The 21,036-nt window shown below is 40.1% G+C and overlaps 1 protein-coding gene across 5 annotated transcripts in view; it reads left to right on the top strand.

Moving 5' to 3' along the window:
* Rab8 (RAS oncogene family member Rab8) overlaps window positions 1-21,036 on the top strand; it is a 252,562-nt gene that overhangs the window by 105,476 nt on the left and 126,050 nt on the right. Inside the window, exons 4-5 of one of the 5 annotated variants that reach the window (XR_010953781.1) lie at window positions 1,934-2,189; window positions 2,250-2,387. The exons of 3 other annotated variants lie outside the window; for them this stretch is intronic. The gene's annotated coding sequence lies outside the window, so the exon portion shown is untranslated. Of the gene's footprint in view, window positions 1-1,933; window positions 2,190-2,249; window positions 2,388-21,036 lie in introns of those variants that run through there. One more of the 5 variants, XR_010953782.1, reaches the window with a different exon arrangement.

The following is a 21,036-nucleotide window of genomic DNA, read 5'->3' as shown; positions in this document are numbered from 1 at the left end:
TATCTCTATCTTCGTCTCACTCTATCTCTTTCTCAGTCTCCTTCTTCCCAATTTTCTCTTCTCTCAAGTTCTTCTTCATCCCTTATTGCCAGCCCAGAGGGTGGTATCTATTTTGTTCCAGTCCCATTCCGAGTCCCAGTCCCACTCCGAGTCTCAGTCCCAGTCCGTCTCTGGTCTACTTCCGGGAAAAAAGGATCGTAAATACTAATATAGGCAAATTTATATACCAAATTTCAGGCAAATCGAATAGTACGTATGTAAATAGGTATGTGGGTATTATTGATTCATGTCTTTATTTCGGCTTCGCATGCATATTTATCAGTATTGCCAGGTTGATGCGACTAAATCGAATATCACAATGTAAATTACTTTAAAGCTCTCAGCAACAGCTTTCATTTGATATCCATACTACACACACATTCTAGGGGTATCCGGGTCCACGTTTTGGCCCATATCTCTAGACCATAGTCACCAATAGGTATGAAAACTACGCTGTACTAAAGCACACATCAACAGCTTCGATTTCATACCGATAATCATACCGATAATGTAAAAACACATCCTAGTGTTACCCTGATCCACGTTTTGGCCTATATCTCGAGACCCTAGTCACCAATAGATATGAAAACTACCCTGTACTAAAGCACTCATCAACAGCTTCAGTTTGGTGCTCATAACGTAAAAACATATACGTATTGTTTAAACACATTCTAGGGGTACCCGGGTCCACGTTTTGGCCTATATCTCGAGACCCTAGTCACCTTTTACTAAAGCACTTATCAACAGCTTTCATTTGATATCCATATTGTGTAAACACTGTCTAGGGGTACCCGGGTCCACCTTTTGGCCTATATATCGAGACCCTAGTCACCCAGGGGTACGAAAAATTCTCCGTATCAAAGTACTCATAAACAGCTTCCATTTGATAGCCATATTGTACAATCACATCCCACGATTACCTTAGCATAAAAAATTATTGAAAAATTAAATTTCCTTAGTGCACAAAAATTAGCATATACATGCAAAAATACCAAAAAATCAAACTTTTTTTTTAAGAATTTTAAGGAAATGTTCAATATTTTTTACGAACGAGTATTTTCCAAAAGATGTTTGCATTCTTAACCATTTATGTTGCATTAACTTGGCAACAACGCATAAATATGTATGTACATACATATGTCAAGCTGATATGATATGAAAACACATACATACATCCATACATATAAATGTACTCCCGAAGTTAAATAACGCAGCGAATGCTATGTGTCGCCTCACTCAAAAGCAATTTGGGCGCACAGTTGACACCGAACAAACACACACACGGATTTTTGGTAAAAATGTTACTTTTGTTTAAACAATTTGGCTGATATGAGAAAGGAGTCAAGTATTGTTGTTGATGCAGAACGAAGGTAAATATTTCAAAGTTTTACTGAAAAGTAGACTTTTTTAAATCCATCCATCCGTTTATGAGTTATAGCTGTGTAAACGAAAATTTTATGATTTTTTACTTCATTTTGGTAATTTGCCACGCCCCTATAATATATACCTTCAAATTATATTAACAGTACCATCTCATGTAGCTAAGGTTTCAAATGCAAAAAACCGTTTTAAAAGCGGAGCATTCTGTTTGAAGTTATGTGCGTACATGGCGTTTAGCGCCTTTATTTTATAAGATTTATAGAATAGATATATAGATTTTCTTCCCAAATTATTGGTAGCAAATTACCATCAAAAAGACAAGTACTGAAAGTATTATTTTTTAACTTAAGAGTTGTAAAATATAAATTGCAAGACAGTGCGAGGTTAGCGATACGAGAAGCTTTGCTTTTTTTGGGAAAAAGTAAGAATACCTAGTCAAATTGAATATAATTGTATTCCAAAATTGAAACTGTTGTATGACGAATGGAGGAATATCCAAAAATTTTCTTTCCAGCCTCCAGACAAAAAGTCCGTGATGAAAAAAGAGAAGGAATCTAAGTTTGTTAGTGAACTTGACGATCTTTTTGACATCGCTTCGAAAAATGCTTTAAGTTCAATGAAAAATAAAGAGGACATTGAGTTTTGATAAAAACAGAGGGAAAAGGGACGCCCAGGTTATATGCACAGAATTGACCATGAACTAGCAAGGCAAGAGCAAGCTGAAATTATTGAAAATAATGAGAGGTGGAATCAAATATTGGAGGAGTCAGGTAAGTTGTATCGGCTTTCCGTGACAAATAAGTCTCATTCTGATTATGACGCAATACAAGTTTTTAGCTGAAGAAGTTTACCTTTACGATACAAGCGAAAGTGAGGCAACCATTTCTGTCAGAAAACCATTAGATAGCAAAATTGAGGAATATGTTCCACAAAGAAGACGCGGCAGAAAGCAGGTGATCAATGAACGTGTGATTTGTGCCCTAGACAAGTGTAAAATAAGTGATCGAGAAGCAGTGCACTTAATTTCCGCTATTGCTGATGCGTTGGGCCATGATTTGAATACTTTGTTGTTAAATAGAACATCCCTTCAAAGCTGCCGGCGGGCGCTTCGAAAGAAAAAAGCTGAAAAAATAAAAAAGATGTTCAATAACATTGATCTGAATGCGGCAGTAGTTCACTGGGATGGAAAGATTTTACCTGGATTAATGGGTCGTGAAATAGTTGATAGACTTCCGATTATTATAACTAATGGGGATATAGAACAAATTCTACATGTGCCGTCTCTTGAAAATGGTATTGGGAAAATGCAAGCAGAAGCTGTCTTTCACGCCTTGTCTGACTGGGATTTGGATAGTTCTGTAAAAGCTTGTTGTTTCGACACAACTGCGACCAACACTGATGCACTGAATGTAGCGTGCGTTCTTCAAGAAGGCCTTCTAGAAAGACAACTTCTTTACCTGCCCTGTAAACATCGTATAAGTGAAATATTGTTAAGAGCAGCTTTTGAGTGTAGTGTTCCCATATCGTACGGTCCCAATGTTCCATTGGTTAAAAGATTTCAAGATGCCTGGCCAAATATTGACAAAAGCAAATTCTTACCTGGAGTTGAAGAAAAACAAATAACTGATATTTTCAATGTGGATAAATGCACGATAGTGGAGTTTTGGAGATCCTTACACAATTTTACTCGAAATGATTATGAAGAATTTTCTGTACTTTGTTAGATTTTATTGGGCGAATTTCCAAGGAAAAATATAAGCTTTAAATACCCAGTGTAAGGATAAACTAACCTTCACATCCGTTAAAAAAAAAAATAAAAAAATTAAAAATTTTCAGACATTCAAATAAGTACTTCATTAATTTCATAGTTTGAACTGAATTATTGGTGCTATTCTGACAACTACATATGTACCTTAGAAGTGGTAAGCAAGTGCAAATTCAGACTCAGAATCCGATTCCGATAATTCAGCCTCAAGCTACGAAAGTTTAGCTTCATCCTCGACAGAAGCAGTCACAAACCAGGAAAATAGATTTTCTTTGTCAACAGATTTTCCAGGATTCGAAAATTCTTCCATTAAAAATTCAACTTCTAATTTAAATTCAAATCTTAACGATTCAAATAGCTTAAAACTAATTTCAACTTCTTTTACTGCAAAATCAATCTTAACGATCCAAATAGTACAAACGTGGCCTCACCTTGTGCTAATTCAGCTCCAGATTTTAACGATCAAATCATGGCAACACTTGAGGAAAAGAAAATTTTTATTAACACATGTGCTAATTCTATTAGAGAAAACTACAGTGGTGATCCTCTAGCACTTGATTCTTTTATAGACAAAATTGCATTATTGGAACAATTCGCTACTGCAGACATAAATGATACTTTTATTCCGTTCTTGAAATCAAAATTAGAGGGTAAAGCCCGTGAAGCAATACCAACACAAGTAACTTCAGTCAATGATATTAAAACAGCTCTACGTAATAGGATCAAACCAGACAACTCGAAAGTTGTAGCAGGGAGAATTGCAGCGTTGCATGTTAACGGTAACAATTATACAGACTTTGCCAAAAAAGTTGAAGATTTAGCGGACTCACTTGAGCGGTCTCTTATTATTGAAGGGATCACTCAAGCGAAAGCTCGCGAAATGGCAGTCGAACAAACTGTTAACGTGTGTCGTTTAAATGCAAAAACAAATTAAGTAAAACCCATTTTAGCCTCAACAGCATTTACTGATCCGAAAGACGTAGTAGCAAAATTAATTGTAGAACAAACCAACGAAGTAACTGAACGTCAGGTTTTAGCTTTTCGATCGCGTGGTAACAATACATTCAGAAATTCACGCGGTAGTTATCGTGGCTTTTACCCAAACCGCGGCTATACTGGCTATAGAAACAATAATTCATTTGCATACAGCAGCAACTATAACGCAGTAATAATCAAAGATATAGGAATTATAATGGAAATAGATACCAGAATAACAACAATAATAATTTACGTCCAAATTCCAATTCAAATACAAACAGCAGTAACAATAGAGGTAACAATTCTAGATCATCCAACGGTAGAGGTAGAAACGCAAACGTTCGCGCTTTAAACGCCAGTGCCCCTCAGGAGCGAACACTGAGGGAGGACGAATTAAGCGAGTAAGCGAACTTCCCTCACCAATAGCCATCTATTGTTTAAATTTAAATTACTCTGATTTCATAGAATTACAACTTAACGAGTCACAAAAATTTTGTTATTTCCTAGTAGACACTCAAGCCGACATTTCTTTAATAAAGATATCATGTTTAGACAGAAATATTTCCTGAAATACGAACGACATTATTAACATTACCGGTGTCACTTCAAATTCAGTTTCGACTTTAGGTAAAATTACCGTAAATTTAAATTTTTCTAACTTTTCTATTAAACATAATTTACATGTAGTAAATGAAGACTTTAATATTCCATCCGATGGCATACTGGGTAAAGATTTTCTGAAAATTAACAAATGCATTATTAACTATGAAAGAAATAGTATTTCCTTTTGGGTAGGTAATGAAAAAGTTGCGATACCAATCCTGCGCGGAACAGAAAGCGACAGTTGTATCATTCCACCAAGATGTAAAATATTCAGACTTTTTGATTTAGGAGATTCACCCGAACCACTTTTCGTGGACTCGCAGGAAATTGAAAAAGGTGTTTTCACTGCTAGGTGCATTGTTAATTCCAGTAACCCAATAATTAAAGTCATAAATACCACGGATGATATAAAGTATGTCAAAAGAAAAAGTATTCGGACAGAAAAACTTTCAAATTATAATGTTTATACAATTAACAAGACAGAAACAGAAGAAAACGAACGAAAAAACTTATTTCAATTTTAAGAAATCAAATACCTCAACATTCTCAAAGTAAACTAATTGACCTTTGCATAGATTATGCCAACATTTTCGCTCTTGACACGGACAAAATGACTTTAAACAACTTTTACGAGCAAAAATTAAGACTGACAGACAACGAACCGGTATATGTTAAAAACTATCGATTGCCATACTCTACTCTCAACGCGAAGAAATAAATCACCAAGTAAATAAATTGTTAGATAACGATTTGATTGAACCCAGTTATTCGAATTACAATAGTCCTTTGATTGTAGTCCCAAAGAAAGATACAAATGGTCAAAAAGCTTATCGTATGTGCGTAGATTTTCGCGCAGTAAACAAAAAAATCATTGCTGGTAAATTCCCACTAGCTAGAGTTGACGATATTTTAGACAATCTCGGTAGAGCAAAGTATTTTTCCACATTAGATCTTTTTTCAGGATTTCATCAAATCCCCTTGCATCCTGACTCACGTGACATTACTTCCTTCAGCACTGACCGTGGCGCATTTAGATGGAAAGTGCTTCCATTCGGCTTAAATATAGCACCAAATTCATTCTCACGAATGATGACAACAGCTTTTTCGGGTATACCACCCAATGTCGCATTTTTGTACGTCGACGATATTATCGTCATAGGTTGCAGCGAAGCACATCATATTAAAAACCTTTCAAAAGTTTTCGATACTTGTAGGTCCTTCAATCTCAAACTTAACCCAAATAAATGCAATTTTTTACGACCAGAAGTTACATTTTTAGGTCACAAATGTTCAGCCAAAGGTTTGTTGCCAGACGACTCCAAAATAAACGCAGTTAAAAAGTATACAAAACCGACTGATAAAGACGCGGTACGACGATTCGTCGCGTATGCAAACTATTACAGACGGTTTATATCTAATTTTGCGTCTCTGAATCGATTAAGCAGAAAAAGAGTTGAATTTGTATGGGATGTAGAGTGCGAAAGAGCATTTTTATCTTTGAAAGCAGCGTTACTCTCACCAAAATTACTTCAATATCCAGATTTTACTAAACAATTCATTATTACTGTCGATGCTTCCACAACTGGATGTGGCGCTATTTTAAGTCAAGAACAGCAAGGTAGTGATTTACCAATTTGTTTCGCTTCTAAAGCATTTAATAAAACAGAGCAGAAAAAACCAATTATAGAGTTGGAACTCTTAGCTATTTATTTCGCAATAAAGCAATTTCGACCATACGTTTATGGTACCCATTTCATTGTAAAATCAGACCATAGACCTCTAGTATACTTATTCAACATGAAAGACCCATCTTCAAAACTTTCAAGAATAAGACTGAACTATTTAAATATAACTTTACTATTGTATATATAAAAGGTAAATCAAACGTTTGTGCTGATGCACTATCGCGTATAACAAAGATTAAAGAAGCTAACAAACAAATTTTGGCAGTACAGACAAGAGCCATGACAAAAAAGGCAAACGACAAAAATTTACATAGGAAAACAGACAAAAACGACGAAAAACAAATTACTTTACATGTCTACGACAAATTTTCATTTAATTTTTCGAAAAAAGTCCCACGAATAAGATCCGAAATTACGTACGATAAAAATAATAAAACAACAAATTTAAGAATTTTTACGCATATTAAACATAAGAAAGTCGAATTACTTAGTTTTGAGCTTGTTAACGAAATAATGACTTTAGAGAAATTATTTTCGAGGCTTGAATCAGAAGCCGGCAAACGCAAAATTAAGAAAATTGAATGGCCTAAAACGATATTATGTTCGAACATTATACTATTACAAATTGCAAAAATATTGGAAATAAAATTTTAAAATCATTAGAAATTATTTTAACAGATCCAGTGGAGACAGTAACAGATGAAGATACAAAATTAAAGCTAATGAAAATTTACCATAATGATCCAATTTCTGGTGGACATTGCGGAATGAAAAGACTTTACGCAAAATTGCGAACAAAATTTTATTGGAAGAACATGACTCGTGATATATCTAAATATATCAAAAATTGTAAAGATTGTCTCTTAAACAAGGTTAAACCTAAAACAAAAGAAAAATTTGTTTTAACACCAACTCCTTGTAAACCATTCTATACTAGTAACTGACACAATAGGACCCTTACCTGAGTTCAAATATGGTAACAAGTTCGCACTTACCATGATTTGCGACATGACTAAATACCTGGTAACAGTCGCCGTGCCAGACAAATCGGCAAAAACAATCGCTTCAGCAATTTTTGAAGAATTCATTTTAACTTACGGCACAATGAATGCCATAAAATCAGATTTAGGTACTGAATTCAAAAATGAATTATTTGAAGAATTAACTAAACTTTTAAATATTCAACATAATTTTTCAACTGCATACCATCATGAAACTGTTGGCACGATTGAACGTAATCATATAGTTTTTAATGAATACTTACGTGCATATTTACAAGATACTTTTTCTGATTGGGATGTTTATTTAAAATACTTTACTTTCCTACACAATACTACGACCAGCACAGTTTTCGACAACCAATTTTCGCCTTACGAGTTAGTCTTTGGGAAAAAGGCAATGAATTAAGTAAAGAAAAAATGTACCCGATCTATAATGTCGAAAACTATGCCAAAGAAGTTAAGTTTAGGATGCAGAAAACGCACAAAATGGCACAAAATGTAATAAATAAAAATAAGTTACAAAGTAAAAATCTGTACGATAAAACGGCACGACCTTTAATTGTAAAAACCGGAGATAAAGTACTTCTACAGAAAGAACCACATCATAAACACGAAAATATTTATCTAGGTCCGTTTATTATAACGAAAATTAACGAACCTAACGTAACTAATTTCGATGAAGTTACAAAAAAAGAAAAAGAAGTACACAAAAATCGACTTATAAAAGTAGAGTAACATTTTATACCAACGTGAACGTAATAAGGAGGATGTAAAGAGGAGGACTGAGTCGCAATCCAGGGACGACAAATACGAATTAAGCGATGCGTCGGACTCGGGGAGCGAGAGTAGTGCTGATTCAATGAACTCCGTGTTGGAGAAGCACACAAATGAAAACGGAGTAGAAGAGTGGAGAAGGGTACGGAGCAGAGGAAGTAAAAGAGCTCTCTCGCAGTACCGTGCAGCACTAAGAATTGTACAACGCTTGGGAGCAGTGGTCGACCCAACAGAAGTGGAGATCGAGCGCTTGGAATGGGCCCATGAAGCGGTAGAAGTAGGTCGAAGGCAGTTCAAAAGGTTTGCTGCGAGAAACCCTCGGTTCTGCAACCGGTACGAGGAGGAAGAAGCGTCGAATGGCAGAATGAAGAGGCAACGTTCGGCAGAAGGCGACAAGCCTGCTTTCAAGAGGCAGAAAGGACCCAGTCCTAGAGCCGCGAGGCAGGGCAGTCGCATAGACAAGACAAGTAGGCCCAAAGCTGTAAGACAGATGGGTTCCAATAGCGAGGTAGCAACTACCTCGAAAGCTGCCAGTCAGAGGGAAGTTCCAACTACGGAAGTAGGAGATAAGCCAAAGGGAGATAACGCTAAGACTCCGGCTTTCTCGGAGGCGCTAAAGGGAGTTAACGCGAAGACTCCGGTGTTCTCGGAGGTTCCAAAGGGAGATAACACTAAGACTCCTGCTTTTCCCGAGAAGATGAGTGATGTGGCAAAGCAGTCACTGACTGTGGCGCTGGTTGATCGTAGCAGTCAGTTCGGACAAATGACTACTGAAAGGTGGAGATCTGTGGAAAGGGAGCTTATTAGCTTAATGCTTAAGATGATGCGGGAACAACCAAGTAAGCCCCTTCCAACCTTTGATTCGGGGGGATGGTATAATGGTGTGAAGATGATAGCGTGCGACAACATCGCGAGCTTGCGGTGGCTGGAGGAAGTCGTTCCAAACCTCCAAAGGCAAGGCACGAACGCGCGGTTTGAGGTGGTGGATAAAGCGCAAATCCCCACGGTACCAAAAGTTAAGGTATGGATACCATGCGTGATGAAGTCGGAGGATACACTGCGACTTCTGCAGAATCAGAATCCGAACATACCGACACAGGATTGGAAGGTACTTACTGTATCTCGGCCTACCGAGGATGGTCAGTTCTACATCTTCCAAATAAACAAGCAGGCGGAGGATATTTTGTACACGCAGCTTGGCAAAATGTCCTTTGGCACTGGCAAAATTTACATGCGACTCAGGAAAAGAAGTCCCGAGGATAAAAATCCTAACACGCTGGAAGTGGGCGAAGTCGAAAAGGACCTCAGAAGCCTAAGGGAAAAAAGACAGGTGGAGGTCCCCGACGTCACCACGAACGTGCTAGAAGAGGACCAAACGCTAAATGGTGCTGTGACTCGCACAGAGGAACGCACGGCACAACATTCACGAGGGGCTGAAGGGCGCCTCGAATACTCTAAACCAAAAGGGCAAGAGGAGGACGACGACGTCAAGACGAAGGTGCTGGAGGGGGACAAACAGCCCAATGGTGCTGCGAGTCCTACAGATAAACCTCCAACACAGTAAAGTGGCGTCGAGCGAACTCCTCCTAACCCTTGAGGAGGGTTCGTTTGACGTGGCGCTGAACCAGGAGCCGTGGCTCTCATCGGGAGGAAAGGTTTCTGGACTTAGCGCGCGCGGGTTTGGCGTTTACTACGCACAAACGGAAGGACGGGTGCGAGCTGTAGTAATGGTAAGGAAACAGCTGCATTCATATATGCTGCCTAATTACACCACCGAGGATCTCGTAGTGGTGGCCGTTGAGCAAAAGAATAAGCAGGCATTTATCCTGGCGTCCTGCTACATGGCCCATGCTGCGGAGGTTCCACCGATGGAGTGCAAAAGGCTAGTACAGGAGGAAGGGCGCAAAGGGCGGTTGGTCATAGGCGCAGATGCAAATGCGCACCACAATGCGTGGGGAGGAGCAGATACGAACGAGAGAGGCGAATCTCTATTTTGTTACATCCTGCAAACCAATTTGCAGATAGCCAACAGGGGAAATGTTCCTACATACATTGGTCCAACATCCAGCAATGTTCTGGATATTACATTGAGCTCCGAGCGTGATATATCAAGGTATGATTGGATGGTTCTCGATAGACCATCCTTCTCCGACCATGCGTATATAAGCTTCAGCATCCCACTAAAGAGGGTAGAGAAGGGAGGAACCTTTAGAAACCCTAGGGCAACGAATTGGACTAAATTCCAGAAACATGTAGAAACGAAACTGGGACAACCCAAAGAGGTTGCTAATGTAGAGGAACTGGAGGAGTCGAATGAATTCCTAACAAGGACGGACGCTTATGACTGCGTATAACAAAGCTTGCCCTCTAAGAAGATTCAGAGGAAAAACAAAGCCGCCATGGTGGAGCAATGAGCTGAGTCTTCTAAGAAGACAGGTAAAAGAAATGTTTAAACTCGCAAAGACCGCGGAATGCGAAGCGTGTCGGGACGAGTACAGGGATCTACTGAGGATCTACAAGCGTGAAATTACCAGGGCGAAGAGAAGCTCATGGAAAAGTTTCTGTACGGACATAGAGTGCTCCAGTGAAACAGCACGGTTGAAAAAAGTCCTAGCAAAGGGAAACATAGTCCTGGGACTAATAAAGAAAGAGAACGGGGAATGGTCACGTGATAGTGAGGAATCCCTTGAGGTGCTTCTCGATACACATTTCCCATCGGGAGACGGTTTAGAAGAACCAGCAGACATCACTCACACTTCGATCACGGAGCTAGTGGTGCCGGGCTTGGTGACCGATACCAAGATCGAGTGGGCAGTGAAGACGTTTTCTAAGTTTAAATCGCCGGGCCCAGATGGTATATTCCCGGCCATGCTACAAGTCTCAAGTAGGGCGGTCGTGGAATGGCTTAAAATAATATTCGATGGGTGCATAAGACTGAATCATGTACCGCACTCTTGGAGAACTGCTCGTGTAGCTTTTCTACCAAAGGCGGGGAAGATCGGTCACGTGTATCCCAAAGACTATAGACCCATTAGCTTAACATCATTTCTGCTCAAAACCTTTGAGAGGCTGATAGATGTGTACATAAAGTCCAACGTGGATGAAAAGCTGCTCTCCACAACACAGCATGCGTACACCAAAGGCAAGTCGGTAGACACCGCATTGCATAGGGTGGTAATAAGCATAGAGAAATCCCTGGAATATAAGGAGTATGCTCTAGGAGTCTTCTTGGACATTGCCGGGGCTTTCAATAATGTTGCAAAATGGGCGATTATGGATGGTCTTAATTACATTAAAGTACATCCTGCCTTAATCAGATGGATCGGCTGCATGTTAAATTGCAGGAAGATTACATCACAATGGGGATTGTACGAGGCCACGAAATCAGTGGACAGGGGCACGCCGCAGGGAGGGGTGCTATCACCTCTGCTGTGGACACTGGTCATCAACCAACTGCTCAGGCAATTCGATGAGGGACCCGTAAAACTTACGGCTTACGCAGATGACGTTGCAATTGTCATAAGTGGAAAATGCCTTCCAACGATTAGTTCTTTGATGGATCGGGCGCTTCGGGATATTCATACCTGGGCATCTAATGTCGGGCTGAAAGTCAATGCGGAGAAGACGGATATGGTCTTGTTTACAAAGAGGTACAAGGTCCCAAATTGGACCAGGCCTAAGTTAGGAGCGGTGACCTTACAGGAGAAACCTTGCACAAAATATCTAGGAATCATCCTAGACAGTAAGCTGTCATGGAAGCTCAACGTGGAGGAGAGGGTCAAGAAGGCCTCAACGGCACTATATGCATGTAAAAGAATGCTGGGGTGTACGTGGGGCCTATCGCCCTCTCTTTCTCATTGGGTTTTTACAGCGATTGTAAGCCCTATTCTATACTATGGAGTTCTTGTTTGGTGGAAAGCCACACAAAAAACAACATACCTCAAAAAATTAGAGGGGGTATGCAGACTATCGATGCTTTGCATTACGGGAGCCCTGAAAACAACCCCGACGGCTGCACTGTATGCCATTCTGCACATTCCACCTGTAGACCTGGTAGCAAAGAACAAAGCGTTAACGACCGCAACCAGGCTCGATGCTTCGGGGCAGCTTGAGCGACGACCATATGGCCATAGTAGTATAGCGTCCTCAGTCACAAGACGAACAGACTACATGATTCCCTACCTGCACTTTGAGGGAGATCTTAAGGCCACAATAGAGGTGGACGGTTGGCGCAAGGGTGCGCAAATGGCGGACGAGGCGATACATGTGTACACCGATGGTTCCAAAATAGTGGAAGGAGTAGGGTCTGCGGTATACTGCGCTGATCCGGAATTAAGCAGATCCTACAGGCTGCCGGATTACTGTAGCGTTTTCCAAGCGGAAATATTAGCCGTAACCAAAGCAGTAGAAACCCTGGAAGAGAATAGCTTAAGCTGCAACCGTGTTAACTTTTATATTGACAGTCAAGCAGCAATTAAGGCAATAATCTCGCATAGCACAGCATCTAAATGCGTGTTAGAGTGTAAGCAGTCTCTGGAGAGAATCGGGACAGGGAGAAGCATACATCTATATTGGGTCCCAGGGCATATGGGAATAGATGGGAATGAAAAAGCGGACGAATTAGCTAAAAAGGGCGCATCCCTTGAAGCTTGCTCCGTAGACGTCCCAATTAGATTGGGCGAGATTAAGCGAAGGCGAGAGGTGCACATGATCGACCAAGCAGAAAAGGCGTGGGTTCAAGCGCGGGGCTGTAAAGTGTCGAAGATTATGTGTAGGTCTTACAACCTTAGACTAACACAGTTGCTTCTATCATTAAAAAGAGAGGACTGTAGACTCATGACGGGTATTCTGACGGGACACTGCCTTCTGGCGTCACATGCCTTTAAATTAGGCTTGGTCAGTGATAGCAGGTGTAGAAAGTGCGGGTTGGAGGAGGAAACGATCGAGCACGTTCTGTGCTCGTGCCCTGCACTTGCCAGGCTAAGACTCCAGCTATTAGGAGTGATACAGCTGTCAGATCTAGAAGCAGCAAGTGGCTTAAGTCCTAGGAAGCTTCTAGTATTTGCCAAGAGGACGGAGTTATTTTATAACATAGGTCCTGGTTTTTGATAGGGTTTTTCAGTTTGGTCGTTAAAACAAACTTCTGGTAACACTACGGACTCAATCAGTCTATGTGAGGTCCTCATGGACCGGCCAGTTCAACCTACCTACCTTATACCAACGTAGAAAAATCCAAAATTTTCTAATATTTTTATTGCTGACATAAATAGCAAGAATTGTTAAATAGCCAAGAAGGCATAAAAACTATTAAAACAAAAAAAAAACAACAAACGCTAATGCAATGTAACGTTAACGACAATAAATGTATAGAATAATGTATATGCATTCCAGTAAATTGATTTATGTACAAACAAAAAAAAAAAAAAAAGAAAGAAACATGCATACAGTCAATAAGGCAGAACAAAAATCTATATTTAAAACCATTTTTAACATGTACTTTATTTTTTCAATATAAATTTAAGAAAATGAAAAGTCATAAACAAACTGTATTATATATAAAGAAAACAGACATAAAACAAAAAAAAACCACAAGCAACAATGCGATGTTAGTAGATACCAAAAGTAAGTTTACTTAGCCATAAAATTGGTCCGAACTAACGAATTACAAAAAAGGAAGGTGTTCGTTCGAAACAATTGATAACATAAAAAGATGAATGTGACAAATGAAATGTGATCGATCCATTTGCCAAATTCATTCTTTTTTTTTAAGGAAGGATGATGTAAGGATAAACTAACCTTCACATCCGTTAAAATAATTTAAGCTATGTGCATGCAGCTTTAGTTGCTTTTGACAGGCGCGGGCAGTTGGCAACGCGAATGTCAAATGCAGCTGCGGCTCACGTCACTGACAGGAAAAATTATTATAGACAATAAATTTTCACTTAAGCCGGAGAGACGGTGTCTAATTAAAGTGTTGCGTTTTATCTAAAATCTATTTATATAAATTTTGGATGTTGTGGCGCCGGCCACCTGTAAGTCCATCGCTTCGGATATTTAAACCGAAGGCCTACAGGAGTCAGAAGCACCGAAGTACCATTACGAGGGTTTTGAGGCGGCGCCCTCCTAGAAGGACATATTCTGCAGATGAGAGAAACCTAACCTATATGGTTAGCTTATACCAGGAGCAATGCATCACGCTCGGTGGATGTCCAAGGCCATTTATACTTTAAAAATATATCTTTTTAGAATTGAATTGAAGATGAATGCTTCTACTTCTTCAGCGTTACGTAACCTTTGCATCTTCATAGTAAAAATTTATGTGGTGTGTTGGTTTTTATGTCAACTTTCTACGAAGCGCCACAGACTGACTTTAAGCTTATTATGGGTTTGCTTGAATTTAGAAATGTAGATGAAGAATATCGGGTACAGTTTAAGGTAAATTGCTTAATCATCTATGGTATCTAAATCCTGAAGCAATGGCATTTTCCTTATTTGATGATGAAATTGACTTTGAAACGAAGGAGAAGATGCGAACAAACATAAATAATGTAGTTGAACCGGAAGAAGAAATGCGGCCGCCTAAAAGAGTAATGATTACACGTTCGAATGTAACAGACGTTATAAACAAAGAACTGCATCAGTTTACTTGTCCAGCAACAAAATTATTTTTTAATCGATTTGGTATAAGTGCCCCTTTTTTAAATGAATCAGCCAGCCTTCGGATGGGAGTCGAATAAAGAGTATAGAGAGTAGAAAAAAATTGCAAAAAAAATTAAGGTTGTAAATGACACAGCTGAGATAGGGGTACGGTTGATCGAAGAGTATAACTCCAAGTTGAGCACGGATGAAGATCAGAAACAGTTTATCATACAAGTTGTGTCGGATTACAGCAAAAAGTATCCAAATTATCAAAAACAAACGCTTTCAATGAAGCGTCAGCAGGATTTAAGTTAATTATTTTATACATTTTTTTTACCTATATGTACATGAATTATTTGTTGTTAAATAAATGAAAAGTTGAGAGGATCTAATTTCTGTAATATGTAAACATATATGTCTGTTGAATCGCCTTCATATCAGCAACCAAGAGCGGCAAATGGCTTGGTTCAATATTTCAACACTTTTGTGGCACGAGTTTACGTTGGTCAATTAAGTAAAAATTTTGTGAGGATTATTTGCTCCTTATATATAACCATTTCAGGGGGTAAGACCTTAAAAATTTGACAATTTTTTTTTCCATACAAATAAGGGCCACTCTAATGCACATATATTATTTTGGTTTCTTTTGTCACCGCCAATTCCTCTTCTACTTTTGCAAGACTAGGAATTGCCTGGCAATATATGTACATACATACACACGTGGATATATAATCTTCCAAATGTAAAATATTGTCACTCACCGTGTCACTCACTCCGTTGGAGGCGCCTGCATGAAGTTGAGTAGCTACGCTGAAATCATAAAAAAACGCTCAAACATACATATGTACATACATATACTACGCTTAATCACTCGACCAGATCGCTCTCTTCTGAACTTGATTTGTGAGTAATTTAGTAGTGATAAGTTTAAAGCTGTGGCGTGGCGGCAATGTGCTTAAAAAAGGCGTAATAAATCAAAAAATGTGTATCTATTTTAACACAAAAAAATACGCTATTTCCGCATGAAGCAGGCACCAAACGCAACAACAATATCATGATAGTTTCGGCAATGGTGAAGTAAGATAAGTTTTTAATATAATTAGAAATTGTTGAAACTCAAGTTGTTGTTGTATTAAGTGAAAGAAATAGCATGTACGAATAGAACCAAGAGGGAGGCGAACCCCACGAAATGTCAAAAAAAGGGAACGAACCGAAACTGAAAGCTAGGCCAAAACTGTAATAAAATGAAATAGTCGGTGTAAGCAAATTCAAAAAAAGGTAAAGAAACAAAAGTTAAATGGCCAAGAACTAAAAAGAGAAAACTAAATGAAATGTATAAGCATCGACTACGTTAGCAAAAAATTTAAATAGCAAAAAAATTGTTTAAAAAAAAAAACCAGAAAGGGGTAAGTGAGTTATAAGCAATTCTCTTCCCCCCTCAGCTCCTGTTCCACTTTAATCTAGGTTTCTGAGAATAATTACCCTCGCTCAAGTATCTACAATACAATATAATGTGTCTATAAAATTTGAAATTGGTGGAGTTGTTGCCTCTGGTAGTTGATGCTACCGTCGCAAAAATGTTGCTGGAACTGTTGTAGTGGTTGTTGCTGTGATATTAGACCAAGTGGATATAGTATAACGATGGATTAACTGGGTTCCTTTTGATTGTATTGCCGGTAGATTTTATGAGTGTTGTTGTTGCTGTGACCAAAATTCGTTGTAACTGTTGTTGTTGTTGATGCCGTTTTGTTGGCAATAAGGAGTGTTATTGGGGCGGTTTGCGTCAGTATAAAAATGATGCACGCTGGCAAATCAAAGTGATATCGTGGTTGTTGCTGTGGTACGCTGAATAATATAAAAATTGTTGTTGGGGCTGTTGTTGGTTGTTCAGGCTGGGTGCCGCCAAATGGTACGGTTTGTAGTTGTTGTTGCGCGGGTGACCTGCCGGCAATGGCTGTGCCCAGTAAGTCCTACCAACTAGGAGGGTGACCTAGAATTATGAGAAAAGAATAAAAAAACCAAAACTTTACTAAGTAGAATATATGTCGAGCTTTAAAAATTCATCAACCATATTCATGCATACATTTCTTGTTTGCATGCAAATATACTGACTTTACATACATATATTTGTATGTGGTTTTTTTTTTACGAGGAGGAAGCATCGAAAGCCTCATAGTCAGTGTGGAACTTTAACCACACTAAACCTCCTGCCGTCTGAGTACCATTTACCCCCGGTACTACCGTCAAGTTTTCCGTCGGGAGGTAGGTTGAGCACAAAGCTCTACGTCTGTCGGGGTTACGTTGCTGTACTTAGATAGTCCCGCGGTATATTTAAATCTGGGACTGGCACGGCCTGCTTACTACCCGAATGTGCTTGACACATGCCACTTCTACGAATATTTCCAAGCACACCTTAAACACTGTGCATACAGTGCTTGTGGCATGTTTGTGCGTTCGACTACTTGTATTGTAGGGTGTTTTTTAATATCTTAATATATAAAAAACACGTGTCACACAATTGAGGCCAATGGACTCCTAAACTACTGAACCGATTTTGAATTTGTTTTGCACCCCGTGTGTAGTTTGATCTAACTGGAAATATAGGATAGGTGACTGGGTGACTAGGGTCTCGAGATATAGGCCAAAACGTAGACCGGGGTACCCAGTGTGTTTATAGAATATGTATATCAAATGAAAGCTGTTGATGAGTGCTTTATTAGAGGGTAATTTTAATAACCCTGGGTGACTAGGGTCTCGAGATATAGGCCAAAACGTGGACCCGGGTATCTCTAGAGTGTGTTCATAGAATATGGATATAAAATGAAAGCTGTTGATGAGTGCTTTAGTAGAGGGTAATTTTCATACCCCTGGGTGACTCGGGTCTCGAGATATAGGCCAAAACGTGGGCCTGGGTACCCCTAGAATGTGTGCATAGAATATGGATATCAAATGAAAGCTGTTGATGAGTGCTTTAGTAGAGGGTGATTTTCATACCCCTGGGTGACCAGGGTCTCGAGCTATAGGCCAAAAAGTGGACCCGGGTAGCCCTAGAATGTGTTTATAGAATATTGATATCAAATGAAAGCTCTTGATGAGTGCTTTAGTAGAGGGTAATTTTCATACCCCTGGATGAATAGGGTCTCGAGATATAGGCCAAAACGTGGACTCGGGTACCCCTAGAATGTGTTTATAGAATGTGGATATCAAATGAAAGCTGTTGATGAGTGCTTTATTAGAGGGTAATTTTCATACCCCTGGGTGACCAGGGTCTCAAGATATAGGCCAAAACGTGGACCCGGGTACCCCTAGAATGTGTTTATAGAATATGGATATCAAATGAAAGCTGTGGATGAGTGCTTTAGCAGAAGGTAATTTTCATACCCCTGGGTGACTAGGGTCTCGAGATATAGGCCAAAACGTTGGTCAGTGGTTGCCTAAACAGTGTTTATACAATATGGATATCAACTTTTGATGAGTGCTTTAGTACAGAATAATATATTATCCAGAGACGGACTGGGACTGGGATTAGGACTAGGACTGGGACTGAGGCTCGGAATGGGGCTGGGACTGGGACTGGAATAAAATACATACCATCTTCTGGGACAGGCAATAAGGGATGCAGACGAATGAGTAGAAATTGAGAGAAGAGAAAAGAGAGAAGGAGATTGAGAAAGAGATAGAATGAGACGAAGATGGAGATAGATGAAGCGAAAAAGACGGATTGAGGAGTGAATAAAAGGATTAGGAAAAAGTGAAAAGGGGGGAGGGCAGAGTCAGACGGAAAAAGCTTATTAAAATGTATGCAGATTGGCAAAATTTAAGGCAGAACAACGTCTGCCGGGTCTTCTAGTATGTATATATATAAATAAATATTGTTTTTTCTTCTTTTTCCCATTTAATTTTAATATTTTTTTTATTATTTTTTTAAATTTAATTTCAATAGATTTTTTTCTTTTTTTCATTTAAGTTTAATAGGTTTTTTCTTTTTTCCCCTACAATAAGTAACGGCGGCTTTTCTCGTACTTCCACCGGTTGTAGAGGCCTTGTCTCCAATCCGTGTATAAACCCTGATTACATGTGAGACGTTTACACTCCTACTTGTTGTTTCTACAGTTGGAGAGGCCTTGTCTCGAATCCGTAGGTTTGTCGTTGCGTGTATGTTAACTGCTTTTGGTCACACGGCTGAAGAGGCCGTGTCTCCAATCCGTGCTTTATTCCTTCACCTGTGACAGTATTCGTACGGTTGAGGAGGCCTTGTCTCCAATCCGTCGCCTGGTTTACTATTACATTACCTACATATATTCCGGTGAATTCTTATTTTATCATTCTCACGCCCTCCACCTTTGCAGTTTGTTCTCCCCCCACAAAACTCGACTATTCAATGTTCGCTGCTGCGCGTAGGTATGTAGGTTCATGTATATGCTTGCAATTTTGATTTGGGATTGCTTGGGGATGAACTAGGTTAAGCTCCCAGCTCCCGTCGAGCACGCCTAGGAAGACAAAAAAACTGGAGGTGGACTTACCTGGCTGGCTGATTATCGCCTTTTTGTGGGGGTTTGGTTGATTCGGCGATACATATCTCGACACTTTACTTTGCGGCGCGGTGCGCACAATTTAAGAAAACTTACTTTTTGTTTTTAAACTGGTAATTTTGCGGTTTAATTCGCGCACTTTTAACGACTTTCTTCGCGCACTTTTTAAATAATCATTTCTTTTACAACCACCACTGGACATAGTTAAAATTCACTTTTGGCCCGATGCCTAACGTCACCCTCTTTTATATCTGCCGACGTGGCAGAGAAAGCTCTCCCAGAGGGAATACTTTTACCTACACATTCAAAATTCCATTTCGGTTTTCCCGTATTTCTTCACGCCTGGATTTAGACGCAGGACTAACAGAATCACTAACAGACGGACGGGCTGGGTTTTGGGGTTGGGGTTGACGTTGAGGCTTCCTATCAAAAGCTTCTATTTTTGGTTCCCCTAACTGCTCTGGAGGCTCGAAGCCTACCTCGCTGACTACTTTGGACCTGCTCTTGTTTTCCTTCATGAGTTTTTCAGCTCTCTTGCATTCCGCCTTAAGCTCCGCCAACAAGTACATTTTTATAGCGAAGGTTAAGTTGGCCAGGTACGGTTTGAGGTTGCCCCTGCTGATACCAACCAACTCCTTTTCAGGGATCCTCTTCCGCAAACGGAACCTCATGTTGTGGACTTCGGCATAGAAGTCGTCGAAAGCTTCCGCGGGCAGCTGTTTCCTCTCAATTATTTCACGGATTATTTCATAGTCGGACTCGGCGGACTTCAAGTGGCTTAGCAGCTCGGACTTTAGCTCAAAGTAACCAAAGTTCGGCTCATCCGCATGGTCCTCGAGGACCTGCCAATACCACTTTAAGGCACCGCCGGAAACCAGACAATGAAATTCCGTGAAGAGCTGGCAGTAGGAAATGTTATGCTGCTCGCGCATCCTCTCCACCGGAAAGATGAAGCTTTCGACGCTCATCCCTTTGTTGGACCCATCGAATTTGATGTGTGTGTCATTTTTCTAGGTCAAGTTTTTTCCATCTTTGAGGGTTACTACCATCTCGCTCGGTAGTCCCATTGGCATTCGGAGTACCATCGCGTCCGGTAGTTTCCCCCTCTGGTTCTGAGGCTGGGGCGTAGATGCAAAGGCGGACCGATGTCCCGACGCTTGCACAGACGCCTCCATCTCTGCCACTCGGTCACCAAGGCTTCCAACATTGGCCTTAATGTTCCGCACCTCTGCCGCCATTTCTACAACCAAATCTTGCTGTTGCGCCATCATTGCCATCATTCGGCTGAGCTGTTCAACGCTGGTTGCGTTTTCATTGGCATCCGCGCGAGGAACATTAAGACCCCCGGAAGCCGTTGGTGGTGCATTCACCATCGGAACACCGCCCCCTGGTTACCCACGTCCTCAGTGTCAGACATTTGGTACACAAAATCGATCTTCTTGGAGATATTTAAACTATTTTCCGAGTCGTTGAACGACACCCGTTCGCGAAAGAGAACCTAATCGGGCGTTCAGGGCCAAAAGATCCGAAGATCCGCGAAGAGCACCTATTAAAATATTCTGGGGCACAAAGTCGACAGCCCTCGGAATCCCAGTTTCGATTTGATTAAAAACAGAACCAGCGATCTGGTTCTCTAGTGC

Source organism: Eurosta solidaginis, chromosome 5 (genome assembly GCF_040869045.1).
Source record: "Eurosta solidaginis isolate ZX-2024a chromosome 5, ASM4086904v1, whole genome shotgun sequence".
Lineage (NCBI taxonomy): Eukaryota > Metazoa > Arthropoda > Insecta > Diptera > Tephritidae > Eurosta > Eurosta solidaginis.
Note: the sequence above shows the minus strand (reverse complement) of the source record. Positions and strands in the feature narration are given on the sequence as shown.